Here is a 23440-nt window from a genome sequence, read left to right on the forward strand (position 1 = left end):
TACTTCTGGTTTATTTATATTTTTATTAATTTACCATACCTCTTTTATAAATATGGTATTTGGCCCATGGTATTTAACCCATGGTATTAAAATGGTATTTGGCCCATAGGCTTCACCTAAATAAAACATCCTATTTTTTTAGTCTTCTTAAATATAAAGAGGTTTATGGACTAAATATAAAAAAAGGTTTTATTTATTTATCATACTTCTAGTTTAATTATATTTTTATTTATTAAAAAGAGGTTTTATTTATTTACCATACCTTTGGAGTAAGTATAAAAAGAGGTTTTATTTGTTGACCATATCTCAAGTTTATTTATATTTTTATTTATTTACCATACCTATTTTTTTAGTGTTCATAAACATCTTTATATTTTAAATTTATATTGTGTTTATACATAATAATAATTAGATTGATTTCTAAATAGAGCTTACATTAGATTAAAAATGTTAAATGTTAAACATTACATGTTAAATGTTTACATTTACGTTTAGGTTTACATGTTTATGTGAGGTCTACCCCATACTGGGCAGAGCGCCTTGCCCAATTACATATTAATTTTTTTTATTTGTATTTTACAATTCAAATTTAATGATTAGTGATTTTTAAATGAATGGCATAATGGTAGGGATTTAAAGTCCTATAATATTCTAAAATATTTTTGATAGTATATATTTATTTTCAAAGTAATTATTTATGTCTTTTTTTTCTTTTTTAATTGAATTTATTAATTAAAAAAAACATATGAATAAAAATAATATGAAATGGGTTATGGTTTTTGTGGCATGTTGTATTGATGAGTCATGGTATTGGCTCATGGTTTTATAACAAAGCTTATTTACATATTAAGAATATAAATGATAATGTGGGAGTGAATCTCCAAAGTTAAAAATTTTATTACATGTTTTTTTTAATATATACATGCTTAAATTACATATTAATTTTTTTTATTAGTAATAATAATAAGCAATTTAAATAAAGTTATAATTTTGTTAATTTTTGTAATTTGCAACTTGAAGTGTATAATTCATATAGTTGAGCTAGTTAATTGTTTTATTGGAATGATATATTATTAGTTTTCTTTTTTTAAATATTTTTTATTAAAATAATAAGTATTATACATTCATTTTTAGTATTAGAATAATAAGTAGTATAGATTCATCTTTAAAATTATTAAAGGTGAAAAATAGATTAAATACCTTGAATTTTTTTTGTAATTAGGTTGAGCCTAGGTTAGGGTCATCTTGCTTATTGGTTGGAAGATTCTTAACCATAGATATTCACTCCCACTTTACCATGGATAGTATCAATTTGTAAATAAGCTTTGTTACCATCCCATGGGCCAATACAATGGTTTATCAATACCACATGCCCAAAAACTATAGCTTCTTTCACAATCAAAATATTTTATAAATATTTTATTTTAAATTAATTATATAACATTTTTTTAATTAAATTTAAAAGCAAAAAGGTTATAATTACTTTTGAGATATATATCTCAATCCTCTATCCTCACTATACTAAAAATATTCCCACAAAATTTAATTAAGGTTTTAATAAAATTATAAATGAGAATACTTTATATAGAGATGTGAAATTTATATAATATAAATAATATTATTAAGGACCTACATAGATCCATCTTAACTAAGCTTCCAAGCGATGAAAGCAAGCAAGGTCACTAACAATGGATAACACATGATTCTTTTATGTTTTTCATTATTCTATTTTCTTAGACATGATTGATCCAAAATATATAGGTTTAATATTTGACAACCAATTAAGTTTTTTTTATTTAGATACTTTCTTGAATGATTAAATTTAAGAGGGGGGGAGAAGGGGGGAGATAGTGTTAGAGTTAGATGGTGGAAAGAGAGAGAGAGGGAAGAGAGAGATGGGGGTAGAGAGAGAGGTAGGTGGGAGAGAGAGGAAGGAAGAGAGTGAGGAGAGGGGAGAGAGAAGGAGAAAGGAAGGGAAAGAGAGATGGAGTTGGAGGGGGAGAGAGTGGGAGGAAAAGAACAAAGATATATAGAGATAGAGGTGGAGAGAGAGAGGGAGTGACAAGGGAGAGAAGGTGAAGAGAGAAAGAGAGGGAGACAAAGTGATGGAGGGGGCCGAGAAAAGGGGAGAGGGAGGGAGATAGTGACAGAGTTGGAGGGTAGAGAGAGAGAGAATGACGGGGGGGAGAGACAAATGGAGGTGGAAGAGGAAGGGAGAGAGAGGAAGGAAGATAGAGAGGACTTGAGAGGAGAAGGAAAGAAAGATGGAGTGGGAGGGGGGTAGAGAGGGAGGGAAGAAGAAAGACATAGAGAGAGAGAAAAGTGGAGAGAGAGAGAGAGGGAGTGACAAGGGAGAGATGGAGAAAGAATGAGGGAGAGAGGAGAGCGAGAGGGAAGATAGAGAGAAGCGGGGAGAGAGAGGGAGAGAATGTGAAAGAGAGAGAGAAGGGGAAGAGAGAGAGAGGGAAGGGGAGAGAGAGATATAGATATGGAGAGAGTGTGTGTATGTTTTGGGGGTGAGATAAAGAGACAAAAAAAAGAGATAGAGATATAGAGATATAGTTGGAGGGTGAAGAGGGGGAAAAGAGAGAGATAAGGAGGGAGGGAGGAAGAGAGATAGATATGGAGAGAGAGAGCATGTGTGTTTGGGGAGGTGAGATAAAGATATAAAGGAGAGATGGAGGGAGATATAGATATAGATGGTGGGGGCAAAAGACAGGGAAAAAGAGAGAGACATAGAGAGGGAGGGATAGGCGAAGAGAGAGAGAGATAGACACATAGATGAAGGGGGGGAGAGAGGGGATAAGAAAGAGTCACATAGATACAAATATAGATATTATATAGTATTATATAACTAGCCTAGATCCATCTTAACCCTAGATCTATCAAGCACCAAAAGGGATCTAATCTCTTGAGGTGCAAACCTTTCCTCAAGTTTTGCACTCAAAAAAGAGGTTTGCACCTCCAAAGATTGATCCCTCACGGTGCTTGATATATTCGGGGTTAAGATGCATATAGGGTGGTTTTAAGGTTTTAATTATCTTATAGATAAAGAGGATTAAAGTCTTGTCGGAAACAATTACTATTAGACTGAAAATAGCAAAAAAAAAAAAATCAAAATTAAAATACAATAAATTTAAAACAAGATTATGAGCTAATTATATTGATGGGGATGTCTATTTTGGATTAGGGGTTACACCATTTTATTTTAGTTATCAATAATTACTAGGGTAACCATATAAATTAAATGTTTGTGAAAAGTTGATAGGCATCAATCCACAATAAGCATTATCTCACATTGTCCAAATTAAAAATAAAAAAAAAAGTCATAATAATTAACTAAATTATAACTTTATTTTAAACTAGCGTATATCCATCTTAACTTTGGATCTAAGGAAAATTTTAAGAGCTAATATTGGCAAGTGGACTAATTTTCTATGCTTTTCAAAAAAGAAATTGTTAATTTTCATTCTTTTCTTAAAATTATTCGCCCAAATTTTAAAGCATAAAATTTTCATACATTGAAAATCGGAAAAATTTTAAGTCTGTATAAAATCATTAGAAATTTAAAAAAATATTGTCAAATATTTTATACTTTGCATATTAGGAACTAGCCAAGGTTTCTAAGTTTTAACATAAATTTCCATTATTAAAATTCTCCCTCTTTGTATCTATATGAAGAGCCCAAATAAATCATATATCTAGAAGTGCAAATGTTTCCTCAAGTTTTGCAATAAAAAAGACTTGCAATCTTAAGAGATTTGATCCCTCTGGGCTCTTGGTAGATCATGAATTAAGATAGATCCATTCTCGTTAATATTTTTAAATGTTATATATCAACTCCTTATTAAGACTAAAATAAATTACATATTTTTTTCACAATGAAAAGTAAAGATATGAGAAAATTTTAAATTTAAATTACTTTGTTTTCCTCTTTATGAAATTGATATAAAATTATGTTATTATATCACTGTAAATGACATATAGCATCGGGTTTTTTCATTAGTTTTTCCCATACAACCAAAAATTTTCATATTTGCAAGGTAAACTTTCAAGTTTTTGAGTTTTTATGGTTGATGGTGTAGGTCCGTCGACACATACATGCCCACTCCAAATTTTGAGAACGGACGTCAGCAACAACGAGCTCCATTAATGTATATATAAAATTGTTATAAATGTTGTAGTCTATCGTGTCATGCCGACAAACAATAGTCAACATAAATGTGATTCATCTTGGGCGACATCAAACATTAATGCAAAACCGAGTAAATGCAGTCAGTAACATCATTATCCGTGACATAAATATTAATCGTTTGTGATGTCCTCTGCAATGGGATCATAGGCGAATGTTATTTCCAACCCTATAGCATTATAAATGCGTGTTGACAAGCGAGGGAAATAACGCTCGTCCTCTCTCTCCACACTCCATTCATTTGTTCACGTGTTGTGGAGAGAGAGGGTGAGCGCTATTTCCCTCGCTTGTCAGCACGCATTTATAATGCTATGGGGTTGGAAATAGGAATCGCCTGGGATCATAATGATTTTTTGAGAGGTGGTGGCTGCAAGTGAAAAATACACAGTGAACTAGAAATTAAAGAGGCTTGAAACGTGTTTATTCCAATACATCTTGAGGACCATATCGGGGTTCATAACTAAAGAAGACATTTGAACCGTGACCTATCATGTTGTACCCATATTCTCACAAAGAATTTTAACTTTGCAAACCATTGGAAGAACTAGTCTCGTGCTCACAAAAGCCAAGTGAAACTCTTGACAACTAATGTATAAGTGGATTTAGTAAGTAGTTATAGGTGACCTATCATGTTGTACCCTTATTCTCACAAAGAATTTTAACTTTGCAAACCATTGGAAGAACTAGTCTCGTGTTCACAAAACCAAGTGAAACTATTGACAACTAATCTAGAAGTGGATTTAGTATGTAGGTATAGGTATGAAGAATTTATCTTTGTGTTTGACATGCAAATTTTAGACTTGTTCATGTTTGTTCCTCATTATGTAAGAGTTAATCCCTCTCATGGCTTTTAGTTTCATTTTTCTTTGAATTTATCTTCTCTACCATCTTATATGTATGATATTTAGTGCTCAGTGTATTTGAAAATGCATGTAAATCTTTTGTTGTTTTTCATTCTTCAGTGTATAAAGGCTCTCGCCTTAAGTCAGTATTGCTTCATGGTTCTAAGATTAGCCATCTCTACCTAGGGTCAGGCATATGGATGAGTAGCTCTCGAAACGAAAGAAGCATTATGCCTATCGTGCGTGTTAACCAGTGTGTCTTCAAGAAATGTGAAGTGGGTATGATAACCATCAACCATATTTCCCTATGTATTCACCCCCACGTCCCATTGATACAAAAACAATGCTTGACTCTCATGATAAATTGCTTGGTCAAATTAACATGTGATCTTAGTCAATACAAGTTATACTCTTTGCTTGGTCAAATTAACATATGATCTTAGTCAATACAAGTTATACTCTTCTTTTTGTTCCATTATGCTTATTGCATTATATCTCTCGACCACAACTGAAAGAGAAATATTGGACATGTCCCACATTATGCACCATTTTTTAGCTATGTTGGGGCTCTATGCGGTGACTTCTAGTCCAAAGTTTTCCATTTGTCACGGTTGTCTTCAAAGAAAACGCAAGTTTGCTTCATTGCTCTGGTTAGCCGGTGCCAGTGAATGAATGGGGATTTACCTTGCAAGGTTTGTTTGCGTGGAGCTATGCATTACTAATTTACCTTGCAAGGTTTGTTTGCGTGGAGCTATGCATTACTAATTTTAGTATTGTTATAGATTGAGTTTAAATTATCAAATATTTGGAGAGATATGGTGAAATTCAAAATTTAACTTGTTGCATGTTGCTCTCAATTTTGGAATTGCACACTATTGATTAGGATTTGTCAAATTCTTGACACCTATCCTTGGCCAAACAACCATACATGCTACATATTAAAATTATTGTTTACACTATTTTCCTAACATGTAGCAATTATGATTTTTGGAACATATTGTACAAACAAGCAAGTTTAAGTAAACCATTACCAACATGAGGTGAGATCTCAACTCAATATGGCCATGACAGTAAGAGACTTGGATAATATCAGTTGCAAAGTTAAATAAGGTTAACTAAATATATTTATGTTTAGTCATGATACATGTAATTTAATCTTTGAATTATTTTTTTGAAGAAGTCACTGAATTGATCTTAAAAAGCTTCACTATGCATAATATCTTATATGAGATATGCAATCACTCTTTTCTATTTTTAGTGTTTATATTGGTAATTTTTTATAGTTTTACTCTTCTTATAATGGAATGTTTTTCTTACTATGCATAGTATCTTGTATGAGATATACAATCACTCCTTTCTATTTTTAGTGTTTGTGTTGTTAATTGTTTATAATTTTACTCTTCTTATTATGGAATGTTTTTCTTAGTTAATATTTTGCAACTTTATTGTTATTCTTTGTTTATAGTATTATGAGATGTTTTTTTTTTATTTTTTGGTTAATTAAGTAAACATATCATTCCAACTAAACAAACTAAACGCTACATGCACAATATTCATTTATGTTAAAAACAGTGACATGCCACCACGTGGCTCTTGTTTAATATAGACATTGAATATTATATTAATGGCTAACACTAAAACATTTTGTTTGTATTAATATATTTTTGTTTTACACATATTATAAGATTAATAACATTATTTGTATATGTCATTTGTCAACTCCATATTTAATGAAAAAATTATATATCTCTCTCATACTAAAAAGTAAAGTATTTTGTTTTTTACTTTCAATTACTTTATATTTCTATAGAAAGTTAGATGTAAAATTAAGGTCAAAATTGAAATATTTTATTTATGGAGACATTGATTTTTTTTTTGTCATTACTATTTTCTAATTTGTTAATATAAGTATTATTTTATTAATTTTTAAATGTAACATTATTGGACACCATCTAGTTGTAAAACACCTCTCAACTCAATCAATTATTATTATTATTAATTACTAATAATTACTAGCAATTGAAGACATTAAAAGCATTTACTAAAGGTCGGCGATTGCGCGAGCTGCTATAGAGCACATCTGCGTGCTGTTACAGAGCACATCTACGTGCTGCTCTGCCGATATGGCCCCAGGAGGGGGCCCCAAGGCCGATCCACCTCTTCCGCCTGAGCTGATGGCATTCAGGAAACTCGTAGTTGCCTGCAACAAATGCCCAGCCAATGAACACCAGTAGAAATTCGTCAAAAGGTTGGAAACCATCCCCACGGTTGCCCTACCGACTGAAGAACCCTGTAGATTGGCTCTAAACCTAGCAGAACGAGGGCTCATAGGCCAGTTCACTGGGCTCTGGCCCTCTCCCAAAGTCGTGGATGCCTGGGTGCAAAGGAACTGGAGATCTCTGGTAAAAGAAGGAATCAAAAGTCATTTAGTCGGCAAGGGCTTCTTCGTGTTTGTCTTCGACTCGATAGAGGACAGGAATCTCATATTCAGAAATGGCCTGTATTTCATGGGCCCTCAGGGTCTGTACTTGAATCAATGGACCCCAGATTTTGACCCGACTCAGGATGTTCCCTCGGTTGTCCCTGTTTGGGTACACCTGCCTCACTTACCTCTACACTGCTGGAACCTAAAATCTTTAGAAACCATAGGCAATAAGCTCGAAAAATACATAGATCGTGCAGAAAGGAAGGACCAGTACTCTTGCACGAGAATTTGTGTAGAAGTCGACCTGGAGGAAGGCCTCCCTGAAGCTATAAAGCTCACGGTGGTTGATTGGTCTCACATTCAATTGCTAGATTATGAGAAACTCTCCTTCAAATGTAGGCATTTCCACAACTACGGACACTTTGCCAGGCATTGCAAAAAGAAAATAGAGGAAGAGGCTGAGAACTTGAAGGGAGAACAATGGATCCAGGTCCAAAAAACAACACCAGCTAAATAGAACAACAGAACCAAAGGGAAAGGAGGGCCCACTGGGAGCAGAGCACCTCCCTTGGTGCAAGGGGAGGGAAGCACAGGCCCTCCAAGAGCAGAGACCTCCAACAATCCCTTTGAAATTCTCAGCACACCAGAAGAACCCCTAGCCCCAGCAGCTGAAGAAGAGGTCGAACAACAGCCCATCACAATGGTAGAAGATAAAAGATCGGAGGAAACAGAATCTCTACAAGTTGGACCTCCAAAAGGTGCCTTTATTCCCCCATCCTATGCAGATATGACAAGCAAGAAGCTTACAAAGAACTATGGATCCTCGGAAGATGAGACAACTGAGAGGCCCTCGAAAAGATTTGGGAGGAAATCTCATAGGGAAACAAGGGAATAAGAGGCTGAGAGACAAAAAATGCAAGGTAGCCAACCCATGATTGAGATTTCCATCGACAGAAATACTAGAACCAGGCCTCCCAAGGGAGGGTCTGCTCCCCCCTCTGCCAGTAAATAATGCGATTAGTCTCTTGGAATTGCAGAGGCCTGGGGAATCCCTTAAAAGCTGAAGAAGTGAAGAACCTTTTGAAATTAGAATCCCCCGAGATCCTCATGCTCCAAGAGACTAAAATAGAAGGGGATTCCCTTCTCTATCTCAACAAAGCAAAATGGAAAACAAAAGATGGAAAAGCAGCAAGTGCAAGGGGTACATGTGGTGGGCTCGCCACTTTATGGGAGGAAGACAAATTCCAGCTTGAGAGCTCCTTCCAAACACAACACTAGATCTATATCGAACTTCATCACCTTGCAAGTAAGATCATTTTCACCCTCTTTAATCTCTATGTCCGAGTCCTCTATGCAGAAAATAAATACTGCTGGCAAACCCTGTCTGATTTTCTAGATGCTTACTCCCCCAAGAATATAATTCTAGCAAGAGACTACAATTTAATCTTTGAGCCAAAGGAAAAAAGAGGAGGAAACAACAGTAGAGACGATTTCCTTCCCTTCATGGAAGACCGGATTAATCAATGGGATCTACTGGATTTTAAGCCAAAAAAAGGCCTCTACACTTGGTCAAACAACAAAGTTGGGGCAGAACACATATCAGCCTGACTGGACATATTTTTACTTCAAAGCACTTTCCTCTCTGAAAAGAAGATTATGTCCACTAAAATTCCACCAAAGTTGACATCAGATCACAAACCCATTCTTTTGATGTTCGAAGAGGAGGAAAATATGGGGTTCATCCCCTTCCGGTTCAGTCCCCTCTGGGCTCAAAGGGATGGGTTTACATACACAGTCTTGAAGGCTTGGTCCATCCATGTTCTTGGATTGCCCAGCTATGTGTGGGAACAAAAGATAAAGGCCACCAAAACAGCCTTGAAAGAATGGATAAAAAATCCCTCAGTCTCCCCCACCAGTCTTAGAAAGCAGACCACCAAGCAACTATTTTATCTGCAACTGGATATGGAGTAGCATGACATTACCTATTCAGAAATTTAGAATGAGCAAAAAGCCCAACTCAACACTCTTTGATCCTTCAAAGTGGAGGAAGAATCCTTGAGGCTCAAATATCGTAATCTCTGGCTCCTGGTTGGAGACAAAAATATTGGCTTTTTCCATAAACAAATTCGAGCTCATCTTTCTATAAATCACATTGCTGAAATTACCTCCCTTGATGGGACTGCACTCAAAGGCACAACTCAGTTAAAAGAGGATGAAACCTCTCACTTCCAGTAGTTGTACAAAGAATAAGGTTTGGACGACAATGAGGAATCAACAGACTTCCTCTCTCACGTTCCAAGAATGGTAAATGAGGAGGATAACTCAAGACTCCTGGAGCCCTTCACCGAAGATAAAATCAGCAATGTCATCTGGAGGATGGAACCAGACAAAGCTCCAGGACCCTATGGTTTTTCCATACATTTCTATAGAATTTGTTGGGACATCATCAAGGCTGATTTAATCTGAATGATCAAAGGCTTCCTCCAAAAAGCCAAAGTGGGAGGAATCAAAAATTCCACTTTCCTAATGCTAATCCCAAAAGAAGCCAACCCGGTGGCTTTTGATCGATTTAGGCCTATTTTGTTGTGCAATGCATCCTAAAAAATTCTCTCCAAACTTCTTGCGAATAGAATCAAGCCTCTACTAGAAAAACTCATCTCTCCCAACCAAGGAGGGTTTGTTAAAGGCAGACATATCCTGGATAATGTGATCCTGGAGCAGGAAATCATTCATTACAGCCAACAACGTAAAGAGTAAGGAATGCTCATTAAGCTGGGTATGGCGAATGCCTTTGACCAAGTAAGGCACTCTTTCCTCCTCCAAGTTCTTTCTGCTTTTGGCTTCAGCTCTGATTTTATTAAATTGATTAAAACATATATTGGAGAGCCATGGATATCCCCTTTAGTAAATGGCAGGTCGGCCAATACTTCAAAGCTTCAAGGGGTATTAGGCAAGGCTGCCACTGACCCCCCTCATGTACATTCTGATGGAAGATTCCCTAAGCCGAAAGCTGACAGTAGAGAAGTTAAAAGGGACACTTCCAGGCATCAGGGCGGTGAGAGAATAGACCCAATCAACCATGCCTTGTTCGCTGATGACTCTCTGCACATGAGAGGTGCCTCCATTAAAATAGCAAGGGCTTTTGATGACGTTATTCAAAGCTTCTGCAGAGTTTCTGGAGCTCTTTTCAATACAAGGAAAAGTGTTGTGTATGGTTGGGAAATAGATCATCACATTGTCCATTGGATTGCTCAATCCCTGGGCTTCATGGGCTTCGCTTCTAGGGATAAACTCAAGTACTTAGGCCTGCCTTTAACTCTGGGAATCAGCAAGGCCCCTCACTGGCTGGAAATTATCAGAAAAATCAAGGCAAAAATGATTGCTTGAGGCAGCCAGTGGCTCACCACATCTGGGAAGCTTATCCTTATAAAATCTATCCTCTCCTCCCTTCCAATCTACCAGCCTTCATTTCTATTGGCTCCAAAAATGATCATCGAGCAGCTTTCTAAGCTGATTCAAAACTTCCTGTTGCAAGCAGGAAATGGGAATCAAAAAAAAATTCACCTGGTCAGCTGGGACATAGTGAAAAGACCAATATCAGAAGGTGGTCTTCAAGTCAGAGATCCCGGGTTGGCCAACCTGGCTTTGGGAGGAAAGATTCTTTGGAAAATATTCTCAAATCATCGACATCTGGTAAGCCAAGTTCTCATTAAAAAGTATATGCATGGGCTCTCAATAAACAATATGGAAGAAGGAGCCTCTTGCAAAGGAACCACTCTATGGAAGCTCTGCAGCCATGGTTGGGATTTCTTTAAAGACCACCTGTATAGAATTCCTAGAAACAGGAAAAGAATCGAGTTGTGGGAAGACAAGATCATGGGCCTCCAACCCCTCAAATTCGCCCTTGAATTTGAAGACCTGTGGGACTGGCTCATTCAACAAGGCATCCACAAGCTGGTAGATATATCTTCATGGGACTCTGATGGGAATTGGATTGGCTGGGCTCTCCACCGCCTCCCAGATAGGCTTCTTCCTCAACTTTGCCTCTTCCTTGCTGCAATCTTGGGAATGGCTCCTGTGCACCTCCGTTCAAAGGGCATTTGGGGTTGGGGGAAGATCAGTACTTACACAACATCACAGGCCTTTGTAGCACTCCAAGAACATCAACCACAGATCCACTCTTCGTCGCTATGGAAGCACGCCTGGGATCCCCTTGGCCTCCCAAAGATAAATTTCTTCTGTTGGGTTCTCATGCATAGAAGGGTCCTAACAGGAGATAACTTAGCGAAACGAGGAATTATTAGGCCCCATAGATGCTCCCTTGTTACGGGAATAAGTCCCCTAGGGCTTTGGGTCAGAACCCCAACAGAGCAAGAGTAATCTACAACAAGAAACATGCATACAACTCAGGCAACATGCTTAAATAAACAACCTATGTATGGATGAACATACCCGGATGTCCTTCGTTTGGGTAGTTCCAGCAGGGTTCAGACCCTCTGCAACTCCTGATGATCCCCGAATCTGCAAATCAACCAATCCAAGCATACATAGCAGCATATAGATAAAGCATTCTAATGAAATCAACTTTATATCATATAAGTAAGATGATTAGTTATACATCTAAATTACATTCATACATGAGTTACAACAACATATGATGCATAAACAAGGTCAATCTCAAGAACAAGACAACATTTCTTTTTATTGTAGAAAACTATAATAAACATGGAAAGAGTTCACTTGAGTCTCCTTCTTCTGGCTCCAAGTAGAATCGTCCTCCAGGTCCATCCAGTCCTAGTCTTCAATGGCCTCCTTCCATAACCAATACCATGATATCTCAATCAAGTGGGAGAATATCAACATTCAAGGAAACAAAGGTTTCCTGAACTTGGGGAGAAGCACAGAGATACTTTAGACTTGATCAGGGGATAATCTCAGTATAGTAATTCTATCTCTTCTCTCCTCCCTAAGGCCTTCCCACAGAAGTCTTATTTATACTTCTCCCAATTAGTTTTTTAGTTGGGAAACAGTTGGGAATAGTTGGGCCACGGGCACTAGGAGGTAATCAACAGGTAAAACCCGTGAACTCCGCCCATAGTTAAGGAAATTTAATTTTTTAAAGTTTTTTAAGACATATACGCGGGTTGGGTACTGACTAACTCGCGTGTACATGCTTTTATCATAGGGAAAAGTAGCATACAGGGAGTAAAACACTATTTTTTAAATATTTGGACCAAGTCTGGAAGGAGGGGTTGCCCTAGGCCATAAACCAAGCATCACAAATACCAAGGGTGATATTTGGAGCTATAACAGATGCCCCCTAATATATGAGGTCAGAAGGGGTACATGATGGCTGAAATGTATTAAGTATATGGAAAGGAAACCTGTTGAAAATTGAGAAGGACTTCACCAGATTTCAGCCTACCAAGCCATCAAAAAGAAGATCAGAAAGAAACAGTTGTCTGAGGCGGGCATACCCATGCTCAGAGAAAGTAAAGCATGTCCGCATATCAAGTACAAGTGGATCCACTATGTATACAAGTATAAAAGACTGAAAGTACATAATGAATCATCTGATCGTGATCGAACAAGTACATGTCTGAACATCACATATATAAAAATATGATCAATGAAGCTGATCACTGATGTCAAAAACTGATCCCAATAGTACCAAATGAACATGATGGAATAAGATGATACTACATCACAACTCGAATGCCAGCATATAAGATGTCGTTGTGAAGGACTGCAACATATAATGTGGATGGTGTCAACTAGTAGCAACAGGAGCAATTGACAAGTGAACCAAAGAATGTTGATGCAACCCGAGGTCTTCACCGACTGCCATGGTACATCTCTACACAATGGGCATAAATGATCTGAAGTCGACCATGGGAGAAATCTTTTGATTACCGGTCATTGATGTATACCGTAAACAAACGTGAGACTACTCACCAATAATGATAATGAGAGTCAAGGTACCCAGTACAATCTAACAAGTGTGAATAAATGAGCTGAAGTTGAACACCTGGAAGAATCTATCAATCAGGAGACAATGATGGATTCCCACTGTCGATAGCGAAGGATCTGCCACTGATGACTACAAACCCCAAGGTACTACCAAATGGACTCTAGATCTTTGCCCGAGAGCAATGAGTTGTAGTCGATAGGAAAAGATCCACTAGAAGGAAGGCATTAAGACATCCTTCATCAATCTAGCACGAGTGTAACCCGTAGGCCAATAATGTGGAAGGAATTAGATGAAAAAAGATGTAGTAACCCAACCAAAGCACATTTCCGGCGTACACAAGATGTAGCTAGCACACAATAGAAACCCTCTGAACCAACCAATAATGAAAGCTAACAAAGAGGCGAGGAATCCACCAATAGGGTCAAATGGAAACCAAGGCACTGCATGAATCTCAATGTGTGATAATGAAAGCTAATGTCTAACACAAGGGAAACCACTCAGTCAAAGACCCATGATATTGATCGATGTTGAGCACAAGGTGACCTATCAATAATGAAAATAGGGCCAAGGTGCGGCTCTAGGCCTACCCTCAGAGTAATATGTTGTCGTCAATAAGGACAAGACCCACCAACAAGAATTCAATGGAGACCTTCTCAAACTGGCACGAGCAAAGGACCAATGTAATTGATGTGATGACAAACAAGACACTGACAACCAGGGATGGCTGACTGAAAAATAGATCAAGAGACACCGCAAAGAGGCCGACTCAGGCTTACTTCCCTTGAACAAAAGCATGACTCAATGATGACTATGTGGCAGCATATGATAACTCTGTATAAGTTCATCATGCAGGAGGCACGAGCGAACTCTCCATATGATTGGAAGAGATAACCAATTGGAAGAGAACTGACTCAATAACAAGGTTAAGGCGTACCTAAGTCAAATTAAATCCTACCCAAAATGGAGGAGAGACGTTCTTTTGAGTGCTTTGTTCAAGGGTGACACAACTGACTCTAACTGCCAACAATATATGGAAATGTTGTCCCGTTCCCGCTCTTTTTGGAATATATAATTTTTTTGTCTTTTTCTTTAAGCTGGAAAAAGAATAAAAGAATTCTATAGTACAGTGGAAAGAACAAGTGTCAGTGAAACAGATGATCTAGTTCCTAGGATGGGAACAATCCTATGCTCAATGCAGGGAGGCAAAATTGGTCAAGGACACTCAAAGGGATGTTCCTTCCATGGATCAAAGGGTGTGTCAAGTTGCAGAAGCTAAGTGATTACAAGTTTGAGTTTGCAAAAGACATGGTCAAATAAGTGGCTTAAACATGAGTCCAAGTGAAGCCGACTCAAGGCCAAAAGGTGCAAATAGTCAAAATGCAATGCAGCAGTACAACTTAACACAAAGGAGCCTCTAGGGTATAAAGCTAGAACGAAACGAAGAAGCAAAGAGAAATGAGTTTTCAATGCACAAGTCATGGCGGGACTAAAGAGGACTCTCGAGTCTACTAAATATAACAGCATGGGCAACAAATGTCAATGAGGTGCTAACTACGATGCCCATGTAAAGGATGCCTCTACCATCATGTCATGATTTAAAAAATCGGCGAGTGAAAATGGTTTACTAACCATAACACGATGGGATCGACCCTATGGCTAGTGTATTGACAAATGGAGGCTAGTATGCAAGATGCAACGAAAAAAAATGGTTTCCCTAACCTATATGCTAGTGACTAAATGATACCTACCATGATGGGTGAGCGGTCATGGAACCGATATGAAATCTCGAAGAAGCGTCCATAATACCCTGGAAAAATAACCTATTCCTGACAATCCAAGCTCACAAGTTAAAAGATTCATGAGACGAAAAAAATCAAGTTTTGAAAAAATTTGACATTTTCAAAATTATAAAATGACCTTTTGACTCACCATTTGTGACATTTGTGTTGAGAGCAAAAGCTGTGGAGAAAAAAGAGAAAACTTGCCCCCCAAAGAATTGGACTGTTCAAATTGGATCAAAATCATCAAGTAACCCCCAATTCAAGCTTGCATTACTTTATGATTGTTTTTATAAATTTTTATTAAGGTTTGACTGTAGGAATTTATGTTAAAAATTTCAATGCGGTGTATATGCAGGTTGGATGTTATCAACCCGCGTATACGAAGGCCCTACATGCGACTGTGTGTAAAAGGAACTCGTATATATGCGGTTTGAAATTTAAACACAAAAATCTAACAGTTGAAACTCAATTTTTTTTTAGGATGACAATCACATGGAGAGAGAGGGAGCATACAACAATTGATAATGAAGTTATGAATGATCAACATGCATTAGATGCATTGAGGGGATGTGGCTTGTTGAAATTTTTCAAAATTCCCAACATGAAAGCCAACACTCGTTTGCTTGAAATGCTAATCCACTATTGGAGTGTCGAAGATGATGCATTTATGATTGATCAAATGCCCTTGAGGATAGAGGTGGAGGATATTTACTTTATCACTAGTCTCTCTCGGAGAGAAGTTGTACATTCGACTGGCCAGACATGAGGTTGTCCTTCAGTGGAAGACTACGTACACATTTACTATCCTGGGCATCCAGAAAAAATTGGAAGTCATATTCCAATAAAACATGTGGAGAGCTTATCCCTGAGGATTCTACTGTTCACCATAGCCAGGATAAACAGATCAGCCTCATTGCACCAAGCTTCACAAGTATCCATGAGCTTGGTCGTGGAGTGCCTCACCACTGTTTTTAATTGGTGTACACCTCTTCTTACCAATATGAAGAGCCATTTGTCCTCCATTCAGAAATGGCAGACCAAAAATTTTAGATATGGGACCATTTTATGCTCCTTCTTCTTCGAGAAGGTGCCTGGACTACGTCCCAAGGTATCAATCTCTATCAGCAGCCCCCGAGATCCTCAGATGGGTAGGTGGGCCGATTTGATGAAACACCTTGGAGGCGGGGATGTGCTGAGGACTACCTTTGATGATGAATTCTTCTCTTGATGGGAAAAAAAAATCATTGTTGTGGACGACTATCAGTCATCTCCCTGGCAATGGTGCCAAATTGTTATCCTCCACAATATCCCAAGGTTGAGAAAGGAGATCGAAGGAGGTAATCTCAAACCACTTAGGGTTCAACAGCTAGCCCTACTAAACCAAAGAGGGATCTCTCTATGAGCTCACATCCAATGATGACTGGAGTGGGAAAAGATATTATGCTAGATATGTTTAGCTCTAGAGTTTTCAAGATTTTAGGGTTTTGTTGGATCAGGAGTGAAATTTAGGGAACTAGGTCAAAAGATCAAAGGTTTCAACTGCAAGGGATATAAAGGAGCAGGGTATGCATGCCTTTGTGATACATGGGCTTTTTTCAATGTAGTGTAGGGTGGAAAATAAAAGATCAAAATGAGCATGGCAGCATGAATTCATTTATCAGAAGACAAGTGACATAAACATGAAGTTCCTAACAAAACAGAGCTTAAAATTAAGAATTTTGTTTAAAACCTCTTAGGAAAATCACTGGAAAGCATAGGCATAGAAAGAAGATGGATTTATCATTCATATAAAACTATGACGGAGAGAAAAAATTATCACAAACTCACAACACAAGAATTTTTTAATAATAGTTGCAACTGGTCCTTCGATTTTCTTCAAAAATGAGAAGTACAAGTTCCAAGAGTTCTACTTACTAATGTCCAACCTGTTCTATGACTGAAAAATAGATACATATAGACTAAAAACCATCTTCCCCTCTCTCAGGGTTGAATCCTTCAGTTTAGGAACTAATTTCCTGAAGTGCTCAACAAAACCCTAATGTCTAGGGAGGTTAAAACAAATCCTCCTTTTAAACTTTGACTGAACTACTCCTCATAAATGAGGCCTAAATTTACATGAAAACAACCCTAGCACGCTTATTTACCTCTCATTACATCTTAATTACCTCAAATATTAGTAATTACATCATGAAAACTTGAAACTAGCTGATAAAACTGAGAATCATGAGTTTCAGGAAAAAAACGTAGCGAATTCAGGAAAAAGTGCAACGTGCCAGGAGAAAATGCAGTGAAATTGGTATAAGTGACTTTTGAAGGCCTTCCCGATGTCCAAATCTTGATCTGAAAAATGATGGATATAGATCTAGGTTTCTGCTACATGATAGAATCCTCAAGCACTTAAAAAGGCTGCTCCTAGCCCTCCAAAACTAAATTCTCCTAGAGGTACTCCAAAAACGCAGCAAGATTTTCAAAAAGAGGGAAGAGAGGTGATTTTTGAGTGGTTTTTGGATTTTTTCACCTACTAGAACTTGCTGAAAGTTTTCTCCCAGGGGCTAGAAGTTATGTGCAAGTGATAACAAATCCAAATATGCAAGCCAATTTTCATTTGGAGCTCCCCATCAAAAGCGCAATGTGGGGCACCCTACGTTTTTGACCTAGTGACTGTCTCAAAAATTGCCAAAAATTCACAATTTCCCAAAATTTCTTCAAAGTTCTTCAAAATTAGTCCAGATTTGCTCCATGAAGACCTGAGATGGTATGTTATGCTATGAGGGAAGCATCAGCAAGAAAATCCAACTTAACCTTCTCTTTTGCTTGATGAGGGTTTCCTTGAGTTTTTCCTTCAACTGCTTAATCTTGACTTTGGAGACTTTATTCCTTGTATAGTAATGAGTTGCCATGTGTCTTTGCAATTTTTTGTCTCCGTTGGCCCTCTTAAGGTGATTTTCCAAATGGAAATTTATTTTGTCAAGCCAAAACTCCCTATTTTGATTGATTTCAGTTGCAATTAGGTCAACTTAAGACATTTTCTCTTTTGGTGGGGATTGTTCTCTTTGTTGCTGAAGTGCCCTTTAGAGGCCTCTAGTCCTTGGCCTCTTCCTTGTCACCTTCTCTTGATGTTCATCTACATCATCTATGTCAACTACTGCTTTTCCCTTTACATCTTCTTTGGTAACATCAACCTTATTCATCCAAGAGTAGTTAATTTACCTTCAACTGCTTATTCTCCTAATCTAGGAATGAAATCATGAAATTGACCTTAGACAAGTTGTCCTTAAGCTCTTTGATCTCAGCATCTTTCTCCATGATGACCTGCTCTACTTTCTTATGCTCTTCATTAACCTTCAAGTCTACTATATCAGTGTCAAGATGGAATGGCTCCTGATCTTGCAAAGGTGCATCATGTTGTGATGGTGATCCCTGTTCTGCTGATGTAGGCTTAGCCCCTTCCACAATGTTTGGAGCAAACACAAGCCTCCTTCCTCTCTGATATGTTTGAGTCACCTCAGCCCTAATTATCCTCTTGACTAAAATTCTGCTAGATGAGGCAATCTCCATATGCTTGGATGGGGATGATGGTGTACTTTGGATAGTAAACTGACTAGCAGAAGACAAAAAGAAATTTGACTGAATGAATGTCTCCCAAGAGATGTTTATTTGTGAAAGCTGATGCAATACAATTTTTGATGAGGGCATGGTGAAAAATGTTGGTTTGATGATCACTTTGTCTATGTTGCATCTTCTTTGCCATTTTAGCCAAGCTCTTGTAGAGGTAGTATGATAGGTTAAGTGGTTTTACCCCTGTAAAATGCATGAGCAATCTGACATGATACTTGTACAATCTCGAAAATTTGCCCTCACATGTAAAATAATTCATAATGATCCTCATCAATGGAGAAAACTTATCAAGGATCTGTCCAAAAGGAAAAACTTTCTTAATGGTGTCTTTGTAGTGACCTTTGATGAAGGGTTTGTAATTTTGCACATCCAAGTCTAGGCTCTTAAACCACTTTTCTCCATTGTTTTGTATCCCTGTGGCTGCTGCTATGGATTCAGTTGAAATTGTGTAATATTCCTAATTAGCCATGGCTAATTGGAATATTTGATTTTGCTCAATTGCCTTCTATAGCTATTTATAAATAAAAAGGTGAGGAGAGGGGGACATACTCACTTCATGAATAAAGACACTCCCTAGTAGCACAACGTCGTAACTTAAAATGTGAGCCAAGGGGGGCTAAAGAACCACGTAGAGGAGGGGCCCACATAGACACTTGGAGTGACTGCACAGATGGTGAGAAACACGTGGCAAGAGGAAAGCTATGTTGGAGGAGGTGAGCCTTGGGATTGAGAGAGGCCAACGCTGTAAAGGAGAGAGGAGCCTCCTCATTTTGGCATTCGATTATGTGCATTTGAGCTAGTCACTTCGACTTAGAGTACGCTGGCTATTTAGCTAGTCTGCAGCACTGTTTAGTGCATTGAGTGTCTCCGTTCGGAGATCTCACCCTTACCCTCGGGGGACTTCAAGTGCCTACTCGAGCAAGGTAATTCCATTAGTATTTTTGCAGTAGTTTCATCAGCATTTTGGTAGGAGGATTGAGGATCTTAGATGACTGCGCAGTCTTGAGAGGGATGATGCAGTTCTTTCTAACAGGAGTTCTGGATTAGGGTTTTGCAGGGGGATTTGTGCTGGGAGGTTGAGCAGGGGATCAGCCCTTGCATATTGGAGGATTTTGGCTGAGTTTCAGGCAGAATTGTGGTGGGTTTATTTTAGTGGCAGCGCAAAGCCTTGAGGGATTGCGTGGGTCCTCAAGGGGGTGATTTTCAAGGGTCGGCCATTTCAGAAAAGCTTTCTGGGTTTTACTGGGTTTCTTGAGTAGAGTCCAATTCCATAGTTTCAGCATTTTCTGGGGAGGGGAACAACCCCAAATCCTCACTTGATTTCCAGCAGCAGCAGCAGCACGGCAGTTCTCCAGCAGCTTGGACGTAGTTCAGAGAGAGGCCATTCCTTTGCTATTCTGAGTGTATTTCTTCACTTGCCTTGTGCAAGTCGAGGTGCCATCTTTCTGATCATCTCCTATACTCATTCTATTACTCAGTATAATAAAATGGCTTAGCATTTCTCTTTGCATTTCTTAAGTATCTGCTTATGGTTATATTGTTATATGTTGCACCATTGTTATTTTTATCTCTTTGAGCTTCCCGGCTACTATACCGCTTGTGTGTTTTCTCCTATACTCTTAGATAGAGTTTGGAAAGGGCCACATAGCCTTTAGATCTCGTCCTCTTTTCAGAGGTGACATATCTGGTAAATGCCCTCCCAGTCCATCTCTGGTTGGAGTTTGCTTTTGTTTGAGGAATATTCCTGATAAGGGATATTACAGTGGTATCAGAGCATAGATCTGGCTCAGCCTGTGGAGCTAGAAATCTATGACACCGGGGGAAAAGCCCTACATCTGTTACAGAGGTAGGAGATACAGAGACGCTGGGCATAGGTTGGAGAACACATACGGAGAGGGAGACTATGTTTCGGTGGTGGATGCAGAATAGGAGGAGCCTATGGTAGACGCGAGACAAGAGGAGCCTATGGTGGACGCAGAGTAGGAGAATCCAATGGCAGACGATGACGGGAAGAGATTTGTGGACATGCTCCTTAAATCAGTACAGGATCTGTTGAGGCAGATTGAGGTGATGGGGCAGAGATTCACGACAGTAGAGGCTAGACAGCGTGAGAGCCCACGGGTTTTCCAAGTTGGTGAGGGATCGGGTGCATCCCCCCATTTGCCAGAGCAATGTGATAATACTCAGCAGGTGGCCTCACATGCCCCTACATGCTCTACCATGCCCACTTTCTTAGGAGCAGACACGGGGGCCGAAGCCCAGCAAGAGGCAAAGCCCAGTCATATGGGTGATTATTTTGCAGAATACCAGACCTATGGGCAGGAGTTCAGGGAGGCTCTCTCATTCAGAGACTTTGTTCAGCTCCAGCGGGATAGTAGACCCCGTGACCACCACAGAGGGTATCAGCATTATCATGATGGTGAAACCCACCGTGCAGCTAGTAGATTCCACTTGCCTATGTTCGATGTTCATCAAATAGTTCCGCAAAGTCTTGGGTGGAGAAGCTGAACATTTACTTCCAGCTTAACCAGATGTCAGAGACAGAGGCCATCAAGGTGGCAACATTACATTTGGATGGTGAGGCCCAGGATTGGTGGTTCCATGGGATGGTTACACTCGGGCATTCCATTGTGATGACGTATGCCGAGTTCACCAGGAGATTGATGGAGAGGTTTGATCGAAGGGATCCGGAACAACACTCTATTGCGCTGACGAGGCTCAAACAGACGGGGAGCCCAGAGACTTACATTGCGGACTTTTTGAGGGTTTCAGTGATGGTGCTAGATCTATCCACGGCACGGAGGATCTACATGTATGTTGAGGGGTTAGTAGAGCCACTTCGGGGTCTAGTCAAATCCGCTAGACCAACCACCCTTCAGGATGCTATTAGCAGGACCTGGGACTTACAAGATGTCTTACCCAGGACTCGGACACCTTACTCCTAGCGACATGCTTTTTAGCCTAAGGGGAAGGATGTGAGGATTCCACCTCCGAAGGGGAATACAGGACGAGTACAGATTGATGATGATGCCAGGAGGGAGTTGAAGAAGAAGCGGTTGTGCTTCACCTGTCAGGAGCCATGGGCACCGGGACATAGATGTGCTACTGGCAAAGCACATTTTATTGAGGTCTTCTCCAAGAGCAGCAGGGAAGAGGATGAGGGGGATGATGTGGAGGCAGGAGGTAGTCATGACACACAGGATCAGTTGCCACCTCCACCACCACCAGTGGGTGGTGTAGCTTTTGCACCTACCGGAGGGGCCCTTGCAGCATTGCGAGGAGTTCCCAAGTATTTGACGTTGCGCGTACGGGGGACAGTACGTGGCCAACGGTTATCAATTTTGGTTGACAGTGGGGCAACCCACAACTTCATTGATGCACAAATGGTTGAGCGGAGAGGTATACCGACAAAGAGCTTCGATGGATTTTCAGTTTTGGTCCCAGAAGATCAGACCATGGTGTGTGCTCGTTATTTTCCAGAGTTATCAGTGATGATGGGCACCTACACACTAACTGACCACTTCTTTGTGGTCAATATTCCAGACACCAACATAGTACTGGGTGTTCAGTGGCTCATCACTCTATGGAAGGTCACTACAGATTGGAAGGCCCTAGAGATGGAGTGGGATGATGAGAAGACAGGGAGGCCTGAGAAGATACAGGGACAGCACACATACCCGCCTCAGACTGTTTCAGCCCATTGGATGGAGGCAGTCTTCTGGAAGGGAGACATAGAGTGGGCAGTAGAGCTACGTGCATCAGAGACAGGGACTATAGGGCAGACAGTGCACCTGGAGATACAGTCCATCCTTGACCGGTATGCCATAGTATTTGGGGAGATTCCGTCGGGACAACCACCGGACCAGGGGTTTGAGCACACCATTGAGCTTGAGAAGGGCATACAGGTAGTGATTACTAACCCTTATAGGCATCCCAAGGCCTATTGAGATGAGATTGAGTGGGCCATTCAGGAGTTGTTGTCTCTTGGGCACATTCGGCCGAACATGAGTCCTTTTGCTTCTTCTGTGGTGTTGGTGAAGAAGAAGGATGGCACATTGAGGATGTGCATTGACTACAGGGCCCTGAACAAGAAGACCCTAAAGAACAGGCACCCCATACCCAGGATCGATGAGTTGATGGATGAGTTGAGAGGAGCCCAGTTCTTCTCAAAGATTGATTTGAGATATGGGTACCATCAGATTCGCGTGAGGGAATAGGATAGTCCCAAGACCGCCTTCAGGTGTCACTATGGGCACTTTGAGTTTTTGGTGATGACCTTTGGGCTAACCAACGCCCTAGCTACATTTCAGTGTTGCATGAATCACATCTTCTGCAGTCACTTAAGGAAGTTTGTGTTGTTGTTCTTTGATGATATCCTCATTTACAGCAGGACTTGGGAGGAGCATCTCCAGCACATTGAGACAATATTGCGCATCTTGGAGGAGCATCTCCAGCACATTGAGACAATATTGCGCATCTTGGAGGAGCAGCAGTTCTATGCCAAGCTCTCCAAATTTGAGTTCGGGTTGACGGAGATGTTATACTTGGGACACATCATAGGAGTGGATGGAGTGAGGGTCCATGAGGACGAGATCAGGGCCATCAGAGATT

The sequence above is a fragment of the Pinus tabuliformis genome, chromosome 7 (genome assembly GCF_031772625.1).
Source record: "Pinus tabuliformis cultivar Carrire ecotype Pingquan chromosome 7, CPIR1, whole genome shotgun sequence".
Lineage (NCBI taxonomy): Eukaryota > Viridiplantae > Streptophyta > Pinopsida > Pinales > Pinaceae > Pinus > Pinus tabuliformis.